The sequence below is a fragment of the Coptis chinensis genome, chromosome 5 (genome assembly GCF_015680905.1).
Source record: "Coptis chinensis isolate HL-2020 chromosome 5, ASM1568090v1, whole genome shotgun sequence".
NCBI classification, from domain to species: Eukaryota; Viridiplantae; Streptophyta; class Magnoliopsida; order Ranunculales; family Ranunculaceae; genus Coptis; species Coptis chinensis.
Genome location: NC_141460.1, coordinates 63,388,706 through 63,399,448, shown reverse-complemented (window position 1 = coordinate 63,399,448; position 10,743 = coordinate 63,388,706). Strand labels below are relative to the sequence as shown.

General features: G+C 40.5%; 1 long non-coding RNA gene across 22 annotated transcripts; it reads left to right on the top strand.

Moving 5' to 3' along the window:
- Positions 1 to 3,790: 3,790 nt before the first annotated feature.
- On the top strand, positions 3,791 to 9,517 carry LOC147498296 (uncharacterized). 22 transcript variants are annotated; one of them, XR_015195421.1, is made up of 11 exons: positions 4,673 to 4,763; positions 5,102 to 5,220; positions 5,388 to 5,489; positions 5,641 to 5,696; positions 5,777 to 5,983; positions 6,080 to 6,146; positions 6,239 to 6,319; positions 6,404 to 6,508; positions 7,048 to 7,877; positions 8,191 to 8,456; positions 9,109 to 9,517. It is a non-coding gene; the product is annotated as an uncharacterized LOC147498296 (long non-coding RNA). The 22 variants fall into 22 exon arrangements; XR_015195422.1 differs by having other exon boundaries at positions 5,767 to 5,983; XR_015195411.1 differs by having other exon boundaries at positions 5,388 to 5,554.
- The last annotated feature ends 1,226 nt before the right edge of the window (positions 9,518 to 10,743 follow it).

The following is a 10,743-nucleotide window of genomic DNA, read 5'->3' as shown; positions in this document are numbered from 1 at the left end:
AGTTTAGAATCATCTTGAGTTTTTTTCAAGACTAGATCTCCAGGTTGAAAAGATCGAGGATGTACTCATTTGTTGTAGGACCGCTTTAGGATCTGTTGGTAAGATGCTACTCTGATAGTCTGCTAGGTCGCTACTCTTCCAAAGCAGATCGACCTCTCGAGCTAATCTTGAGTCATTATGACTGATTCGACAAGTTCGGATCGAGTTGTCGGATTGTCACTTTCGGTGGGAATGATGACTTCGTGCCATAACATAAGGAGAATGGTGATTCGCCTGTGCTGGAACGAGCTGTGGTGCGGTGAGCCCATAGTATGTTCTCGAGCTGGTTTGGCCATTGGCTCTTGTTCTTTTAGATCTTTTTCTTCAAGTTCTCTAGAATGGCTTTATTGCTGGCCTCCGCCTGTCCATTGCTTTGAGCGTACTAGGGGAGTGGAGAATGCATGAACGATCTTCCACTTGGCTAGGAACTCTCTGACTATTTTTCCCTTGAACTGGGAACCGTTGTCCATCACTAGTGTGTGTGGTAAGCCAAATCTGGTGATGATATGAGTCCAAATGAAATTCCTGACATGTGACTCTTTGACGTGTGCCAACGGAACTGCTTCGACCCACTTAGTGAAGTAATCTGTGGCCGCCAGGACAAAGCGGAAGTCGGTGCTCTTCTGAGGGATGAATGGTCCCATTATGTCCATGCCCCACATATGGAACGGCCAAGGGCTCGAGATGTTGATCAGTTCGCGGGCTGGCTGAATGATGTTGTGCCCAAATGTTTGACATACTCTCCTTCATGAATATTAGCGAAAATTAACTGACCTTGTTCTGGACTGATGCATCTCAGATGAGGTCCCCCAGCGGATTTGCGAAATAACCTGTCATTTACCAAACAATAGCTACGTGCCTGGTGCGGAACCTTCTTGGCTTTCGTACGCTCATCTGGGAGCGTACCATGCTGGATGTATTGTATAATAGGCTGCATCCATGTTTGACTCATCTGGTCTCCAGAGAGTGGGCCCAAGTCATTGATTGCTAAGACATGGTCCGCTTGGTAAGCTGGTCGGTCGACCACTTCAATGGTCAGTTGTCTAGGGGCACAGTTCGGTGTCTGCGTAGCTAGGTATGCTAAGCTATCTATGTGACGGTTCTCGTCATGCAAAAAATAGTGTACTGTAGCTCTGCTGAAAGAAGGAAGTAAATCATTAACAACTTGAAGGTATTTGGAAAGGTTACCTTCGTTGGTAGTGTACTCTTTTGCGATCTGGCGAACGACCAGTTGCGAGTCACTAAAGATTTGGAGCTCTTTTATACCGAGTTGGATTGCCGCACGCAACCCCATTATTAATGCCTCGTACTCCGCTTTGTTATTGGAGGTTGCGAAGTCTATGCGAACTGCCTTTTCTATCATAGCTCCTTCGGGGGATACTAAAACGATTCCGATACCACTGCCTCCTGGGTTACTGGAACCATGAACGTAGAAATATGGAATATGACATGCTCGGTGGAAGGCGCAGTAAGGCTGGTCGGGGCGATCTGCTGGTTGTCTGATCTCAGGTCGGTAGTAGGCAGCACGTTTGATCTTCTCTAGTATGTAACTAGGAGATCTAGTGAGTACGGCGAATTCTCGGTCATTGCTCGCTTTGAGTTTGGGGGGCTGCCCTTGTTGTCGGGGTCGTTTTTTAGAAGATGATGATACCTCGTAAACTTCTCTTTCTTCTACTTCTTCATCTTGGTTCTGATTTTTCAAACATTCTTGTAACTTGATGTACCTATCAACTCGAGCATACATTTCGCCAACGTTCGGGGTTGTTCTTTCGGAGCGACACGGTGAACGGTGTTCTGGTGCGGCAGCGTTTAATGAAAGCCATCTGCGCGAATGACTCTTTGAGGCCACTCTCCATGTCTAATAGTTCGGTTTTGAACCGACTTAAGAAGGAGCCGAAGGTTTCCTCCTTGCCGAGTGTAAGCTGAAAGAGTGAATTGAGATCGCCCTTCTTACGCCTGTTATGGACGTATTGGCTTGCAAACAGGTCGGTGAGCTGTTCGAAGTTCTTTATTGAGTCGGCCTCGAGGGAGAAGAACCAGTCGAGTGGGCCATCTTTTAGACTAGCGGGAAATAGTCTGCAATGAAGGTGGTCAAACTCTGGTGCACTGTAGAGTGCGAGACTTTGAACATACCGAGCTATATGCTGACCTGGGCATGTATGGCCATCGTACATTGGGAACCGTGGTTGGACAAAATCTGGAGGAGAAATCTTGCGGAGTAGCTCAGCAGCAAATGGAGATGCGCGGTAGGTTTTCAGCATCTTTTGCACTATCAGGGTGGAGTCTTTCTTTACTGCATTTTTGTCGAGCCTTTGCCTCAGCTCGTTGATCTGTTTACTGACGTTGATGACGTCGTCCTCAGCGGTGGCACCTAGTGGGTTCTGTGTATCCACTTGTGCACGTAGTGTGACGTTTTCCTGCCTGAGCTGAGCTATTTGCTCGTTAACTGTGCCTAATTGTCCTGCTAGCATGTGGAGTTGAGCTTCGAAGCTTGCCATGCTTCGTGGGCTTGAGTTTTGGTTACTGATTTGTTTGGAAGTGGTTTGGTTTCTCAAGTAATCGAAACCACGGACGGGCGCCAATGTAAAGGTGTGATTTAGCTTTCCCTTACACACAGTCAATTGGGGACTGGAATGGGTTGTTGGATGGACCGAGTTCGTCTTGGGAGCGAACTGCCTATGTATCTTACTCTAGGTTCTTGTGGGGAGAGTAGAATCAGGTCTGGCGTAGTTCATAAGAGAGATATTTATAGATATCGAGAGTGTATCCTTGCCCTCCACGTGTAAAGGGTATCTCAAACGAGGGGTGGAGATCAGGGTAACATGTGAGAACTGTCCTCATAGGTCTGATGTAATGATGTGGAGTGTAAGTCTGTATAAGTAGCTTGCGGCCGTGACCAGTGGCTGACGGCCAAGATATGTGCAAGTACACCTTTAGTCATGATTGCTTCTGGAAGGGGTATCTGAGTCACTTTCCTAGCGTAGTTCGCGTGCTACTGTGACCTGTCTGTATCGTTCTATTAGCTCATGGATGGGACCTGGATCCACAGGTCGATGTGTCATTTCCACCATGTTATGCGCGTGTTGGATAGAGAATATCACTCCCCTACAGTTTGCTTTAATTCTGCTTTACATTATTATTTATTGTTAATAGTTGTTTAGTGAGTTGGACATATTAGTATAGGTTGTAGTTGATATTTAGAATTTGTCTGGAGTTGAATTGTATTCAATTACAAGTTATATGTGTAGTGGGGGAATCGATTGGTATTGGTATAACAATTAGTGCCCACCCAAGTAATTTCTTGATGACGGAGGGTGCAGGTGTTGATGGAGTATGATGATGGGAAAAAGATGAATTGTTTAGCTTGCTCTTTCTTTTAGGCATTGTTCAAAGTGGAGTTGGTTTTCTTGATGAAGAAAAGAAGAAGGGTTGGCTTATTTCTTGATGAAGAGAAGAAGAAAACTTGACGGAGAAGAAAAGGGGTTATTAGCTGGTTTGTTTTCTTGGAGGAGAGTGGTGGAATGTGATGGGGGTTGATTGAATGTGAGGGGTTGGCTTGTTTTTGTAGTTTCAAAAAGAGGAACATGAAGAAAAGGAGGGGTTGACGAAACAATTTTGAGTCTTGGTACGTTTTTTCTTGGACACAGAGAGAGTGTGTTGGCAAGGCAGTTAGTTAAAACGGGTAAGTTTGTTATGGCCGTTATTTTCTGTTTCTTTGCCTTGGGCTTGGGTGGTGGGTCAAAAGGATTCGTTGACCCAGACCCGAATTTAGAGCCCCACTTATAAGAATGAGTTTGAAAGTTTTATAATGGTGGTTGTCTCGTTTCCTATCCCTCTTATCAACCAATATTTCTTCGACCATCCCAATGAATTATTATCACTCACACTCAGAGGTTTGACTTTATTTCCATTGTTGCCTTTTCTCCATTGTTTGTCACTTGTTTTTTGTAGTTGGTTCCTTGTTTAATCTGGACACCAAGAAGAAAAGTGGCCTCCACTCCTCATTTGCTGCTTCAGGTATACTACTCTCTCTACTTATTATTTTTGAGCAATTTCTTCTATAGTTGGTAGTCGTATGAGAAGCTAATAGAGGACTGATGATTAAGTCTGTTGATATGCATCATGAAGTGGGGCCTCCTTGTGTCCAATGGTGAAATTTAAATATCCACACAGTTTCCAACTTGAGTTTAGCCTCGATGACCAATCATTAGTTTTGACATTACAAGTTGTGGACTGAGAATCACAAAGAACATGTTTCATATTCCTTTCATAATATGTACAACTATCTGTTGGAAATAAGGTTGGATAGACGCCCACCAAGATAAGGATAAACCACTGAGTATAGGACTCTATCCTATCTGATATTAGATGAGTATAGGACTCTATCCTATCCAATATTGAGGAGGTGGGAACCTCTATAAATAGACCCCCTACCTCTCACATATTAATCATCCAAACAACAAGAAAAGCTCTCTCTCCTTTAATGGCAGCCTCCAACATTTTCTAAAGTAGAAGCCCGATGAATTTGTGGAGATTCCATAGGTGGTATCCTCCCTAGCCATTGTCGGTTCTTGGTTCTTGGTTCGTGAAAAAGGTTGCTTCCCCGTTAAGTGGTTGGAACTTGACTCCAAAGAAAGTTAAGAAGAAGAAGATCTTGAGTGTGCCAAGAACACCTTCTCCTGTAGATCAAAGCTTGGAACTTCAAATTGAAAGCTGTGACCAAGGTACGATCTTCTGTTTCCGCTGCACTATTTTATGCATGTGGTATAACGCAATTGTATATATCGTAGGAATCATGCATGAGATATCGATAAAATCCAACACTATCCATTATCTCTAAACAATACGAATATGGAGAAGTAGATACTTAAAGAATATAAACAAACAGATAGTTTCCTACCTCTTCCACTTTACTATAGAAACTCTTATTCTTCGTCTATAGTTCATATACAATTTGGAGAATAGTTGTGTGTTGTACAATGTGCTTGAGAAAAAAATATATATATGGCTTCTAAAATGTGCTCTGAAAATTCATGGTAGCCAGTTTTGGAATGTTTCTTAGGTGCTAGGAGGAACGACTCAACCGATTGAAGGGAGAACCTGCTTTCAGCTAAAGGAATGGATGTTCGGCCAAAGGTGGATAGCTTATAATATTTTGCAGGTGTGGACTGTGGAGTATGGGTATGGTTGTAGTGTCTAAGATCTCGATCATTTCGTTTGTCTTGATGCTCAAAATAATCCAGAAAAAGAAGAAGACTAATTACAAAATCATTAAGTTTTTAATTTAACTGAAAGCAATTTTATTACGTTTCTGATTACAGTTCATGTTATTAATTCTTCTCGTTCAGGTCACCTGGTGGACTACTGAAGTGGAACTGGATCTGTTGAAGCAATGAGCAGGGCACAATGGATCGTTTGATCGCATTAGTGTTACTCCTCCCTAACTGCAGGTGATTAAAATATGCTGATGGATTAAATCTCAAGCTCTGCTTTAGTTGGCGAAGATTGTTTCATAGTAAGGTCCTACTTCTTTCTTCTTGGAAATAGGATGTGTTTTTACATATATATTTGGAGCTAACATTCTCCTCTGACCTGTTAAAGACTAGGTTGTGGAACATCCCTTAAGAACTCTCATGATGGAAACTTGCCGACATCTAGTAAATATACTATAGTTGTTTAATCATCTTTTAGAGGATAGGTGATATGTTTTTAACTTTTAATAGTTAGCTTGTTGCAGATATCTGATCAACAATTCGAACGGACACACTTGGTAATATATGGTCCCAAGTGGACAGAAGAAGAGGAGTTTAGGCAATTCAACTGATACAATATCAGGAAAATTTCAAATGGAAAGCAAGGGTAACATTTTCACAGCAGCATAACACATAATCCATCTCCCCGTGTTTTTGTCACCTAGGCAAGACCTGCTGTGGTGAACCGCATGGTGAGAATGCATTTACTTCGTTGTGCCAGTATTGAGAATGCTCTCTCGAGCCATTCACAAATTTTGTCTCCTCTGACCTGAACACATTCATTGCAGATCAAAATCTACAAGTGCCTGAGCTGCTTCTAGACATTAATGCTGAATTTGAAATAGAGAGCCAAGGGTGAGCCGAACTGGACTTTAGTTTTATGGTCATTTCTACTTGGGCTTGTTCCTTTGTTGATTTTCTGTAAATTTGTTTGGGTAATTTTGTAGACAAGTTGAAGAAAAGGGTCCTCAGGAAGAATCGAAGCTACCACATCGTACGACTCATGAGTTGTTGACTTGTTGCTTCAGGTATGAGGTATCCCCCTATGTGTTCTGTACGTTGTGATTCTTCTATGTTTGACTGTTGTGTAATGGTTTGTTCAAATGCTTTAGACAGGGAGAACATAAAACTGGAATGTGATAGAAATATATATAAAATGCCGGAACTCTTCAAAATTGATATTTCGGGAAATGCTGGTGACAATCGGTTGAATAGAGGTGATCTCTTTAAGAACTCTGGTTTTCTTGGAAGTTCTCTGATATATTTTGCTGACAAGGCGAGACTTTGGATACTGGGGAAAAACAATTGTCTTTCGTGAAAAATAAGGGAAATATACATCAAACCATTAGTTGTCGATGGCTACATCTAAATTAAGACATGTTTCGCTAATCCACTGGACTTGATTGTAATGCACGGGAGTCAATATTAAATTTGGTTGGTGAGTGTGTTCGAATTTTGAACAATAGTACTAAATGTTGCGAACGGTCAACATAATAGAATTTGGGAATTCAATAATTTGGAAAATATTAGACCAGTTCTATAAGAGGATATTGATTCGAATATGTGGTATTTAAGTTTTTTTGTTGATAAGACGTGGTATTTTATCTTCTGTGCGAAATAACTAACAAGAGCATCCCCTATGGTTCTGTCATAAGCTATATTTGACACAACCATTTGTTTTTTGTGAGTGCTCCAATGGTTATTTGTCACTATCTTCTGTGCAAAATAACTAACAAGAGCATCTCCTATCTTTCAGGGTTACAGCTACTGCTGTTGTATTAGAATTCAACCACGCAGGCATACAGCAAAGATAGTGAAGAAGATCAAACTTGTAGGTTATCCATGCAAGATCCTATGAAGCACGGACACTCCTCTAAGGGCAACCTATCCGTGTCGGACACGTATCCGACACCGGCACTCCCCGATATGCCTCCGACACGTGTCAGATACTTGATTTGGAGTCTCGGATTTATTAATTAATTTGTAGAATTTCCGACACTCCATGGACACGCTGGGGACACACAGGGGACACTTGTACATTTTACTTTAAATTTAAAAAAAGTGATTAAAATACTTAAAAGAAGACATGACTTGGTAGGGGTTTTATTTCATTCTTGAAATAAGGAGGCATAATGCACAACTGCACACTTTTGATGATTGCCAAGTCCTTTTTAAGTTTTTATATATATTTGTTATGAATCTTCTGTAATTGTTATTTGTTTTGTTGCCATTAGCTTGCATTTTTGGACATATATGTTGTTGTTTAATCTTTTAGAGTTACACATGTTCAAAACTAGTTTTCATATTTTGATTTAAACTTAGTGGAGTGGGTTAAATTTCATGATGTATCCATATATATATAATTTTTCTTTAACGTGTCCATGATGTATCCGTGTCCTACTTTTTTGAATGATGTCGTGTCCGCGTATCCGTGTCGTGTCATATCCATGTCGTGTGTCGGTGTCCGTTCTTCATAGGCAAGATCTTTAAGAAGACATTGCTTAACAGAGAAATGTTCACATTGGATCTTAAGATTGCAAGGTTTGAATGTCTAGTATTAGTGGAATCCGAGGGCAAGTTAAGAAGGTGCGTGCAATGCTTAATATTTATTTGCTTGTGTTTGTACGTTATTTATTTTTCCCTCTCCATCTCTTTGCTGAGATGCACATACACACAACTGACCAAAGTAATCTTCTGGATATCAGCAACTGTAAACCAAAAAATAACTTCATGTTACCATGAAATTATGGAGGTATTCAGCTCTTGTGCAGTTTATTGCATACCTCTGAAAATATAACGTGATCATAGCATTTTTCACCTTCTTTTTTCAAATAAGTAGGCAATATTTGCGTTCTTCTCCAGGTTAAATTCTTTTTTTTTTGTTCTGATTACTGTACAGCCTTCAAAACAAGATATTGGTAACAAACCCAAAAGGAAGGGAGGAAAACGTAAAGAAGGCATTGCTAGATGCACGTTTGAGACGGGATTCTCATGAGTGACATTGTATTCTTGCAAGCATGGACTGAAGTTGAGTTCCCGAGCTTCTTCAACTCAATGACAGCTGTCCTCCAACCTTGTCATCAGACCTGGCAAGGCATGAAAACAGTTTCTGAACTGAGAGAGCATAATCTTCCTGTATCTGTCAACAAGGATTCACTGTACAAGGTAAAATCTAACATCATATCTCGATTTAGTTCGCACCCTCAGGATTTGTGTTGCTGATGTCTCGTATACTTGGTGATATCTAGAGTCATATTGGGATTATTTTTTAGCACAAGTTTTGCCTTGTTACCTTCTAAATTCACTTATCTCAAAATAGTTGTCATTCTCTGGGTGCTCAAAAACCTATGGTGCCATAACTTGGTTTTAAGATGGAGCTTGGTCATGAAAAGTCCCTTTCAAGAACTTTTGATTGAAGGGATCTTGAAAAGAAGGATTGCACCTACACGGTTCAGGGAATCTTACCAGCAACTATAGGGTTGAAAAGCAAAATGATAGTCGCATGCTGCGTATGAAGTTTAGGATTATCAATCAGAGGTTGTATGACTTGTGGCATATTTGGTTTTCTTGGCCATGCACAATTTCGATTTGAGGTGATTAATATGATTTTAGGGTTGATTGGCATTATGATTTCAGTCTGATTTGTGGGTAATCTTACGGGGGACAATTTATGACCACCTTGCTATTCTTTTTATTGAGTTTCTCCAGCTCTGTTATTAAGTTAGTAGACCACTTGATCCAAACATCCTAAAGTGTAACTGTACTCTGATGGGTATTATAAGATCTTGTCCTTTTTGTTGTTGTGTGTTTTCTACAGGAGAGGGAGAGGGAGCGGAAGCTAAAAGAGCAGGAGAAACAGAAAGGCAAAAAATGTGCAGCTTGCAAAGAAAGGACAGAGAGGATCCACAGGGGAGATACGGATGACTAGTGATATGTATTCTTATTGATTTACTACATATCCAAGTGAAATCCGACTGTTTGTGATATTCTTTGTCTGGTAATCCCAGTGCTACCATAAGAGGAAATTTTCAGGTGGTTGAAGATACCATGTAATCTATTCAGGCTGTCACCTTCGTTTTGTATGTACGAGTTTGCTGGATTAGTTTTATATGGTTGAGATACCATGTATTCTTTTTACACTTAATCAGAAGTGAGAATGTAATTTGTGAAAAATCTCCTGCTTAGGACATATATATTTCTTAATAAATTGGCGTTGAATTGAGTTTGATCTACCTTGTAAATTGTCCAAGTCAATCGGAACTTTATAAGTGACTGATTTTGTTATGTCCCTGGTGTATTTTCATTTTGGACGTCTGATAAAATCAGGGTGGTTTGATCTTTACCGCACTACCCAAACTAAAATCGCATGTGGGCATGACTTGTTTTCACGGGTCATTTAACGCAACTCCGACATAGATCGAGCTGATTTTTATGGAAGAAGTTGAATGAGTCTTCCCTTGTTGTGAAAAGAGTCCTGAGTTATGATAATGCCACTTTTGCAGAGTTTTAGTCTAAATCAACTGGAATGACTTTTGGCAATACTAAATTCCCTTTATGGATGAGTTTCCCCTTCGATGAACTTCTTTTTTTAGGGAAAAGAGATAAACATATTATTTCAAGTTTAATGAAACTTCGTTTGGCAAGAGTTCTTCTAAGTACACGACACATATAGAGGTAATTAAGTGATTATTATATTCCTGCTCAATTCACCTTCTTCTTAGAAACGGAGAAAATGGAGAGGACTGAAATATGTACTTTCTTAAGAACGTTTTTAGGGATGTGATAGGTAATGGTAAGGGCCACAATGCCGTCGATGGTCACACTCTTTTCAACATTGCTGTTCATGCAGTCCTTTTGGAGTTCGGGTTCGTTTGGGTTGATCCTTTGTCACAGAGGGAGATAGATACCCAGCCAAAAAAAACGAGGAAGATAGACAGATTTCATCTTCCAGAAGGTCGGACGCGGAGATCTGGACATGTGCGATATACTGCTTCTGATCTTATGAGCGTTGGTGGTGAAGTGTTGGAAACAATTGAATTCAAGTAAGTTTCAAACTTTGGGAAAATCGGTGATTGTGTATGGGTCTTTAAGCGAGAACCCAGCATTCAGGTTGTGTTTGGATAGATTATGTTTTGTTCCATCCTTACAGTTTGTGTGTAAATATCGATGACGAATGGTTATTCTAAATCTTTTCATGAAAGTAAAGTTGTTGAATTTTGGAGAATTGTAAAAGATGAACTTGCATTACCTTTTTTAACAGATCTATGTGAGAAAACTGGACTTATACCTCCGCCATGCTTCACGCGCCTTCCAGCTGATCTCAAACTGAAAATATTGGAATTTCTTCCCAGTTGGAGAATGAAGTTTCCTATATGTAGGGATATCTCTAAGACAGAAGATGAGGGCACAAGAATTGGTATTTATCTAAGTAGTGGAGTCCGCCCACCAAAAA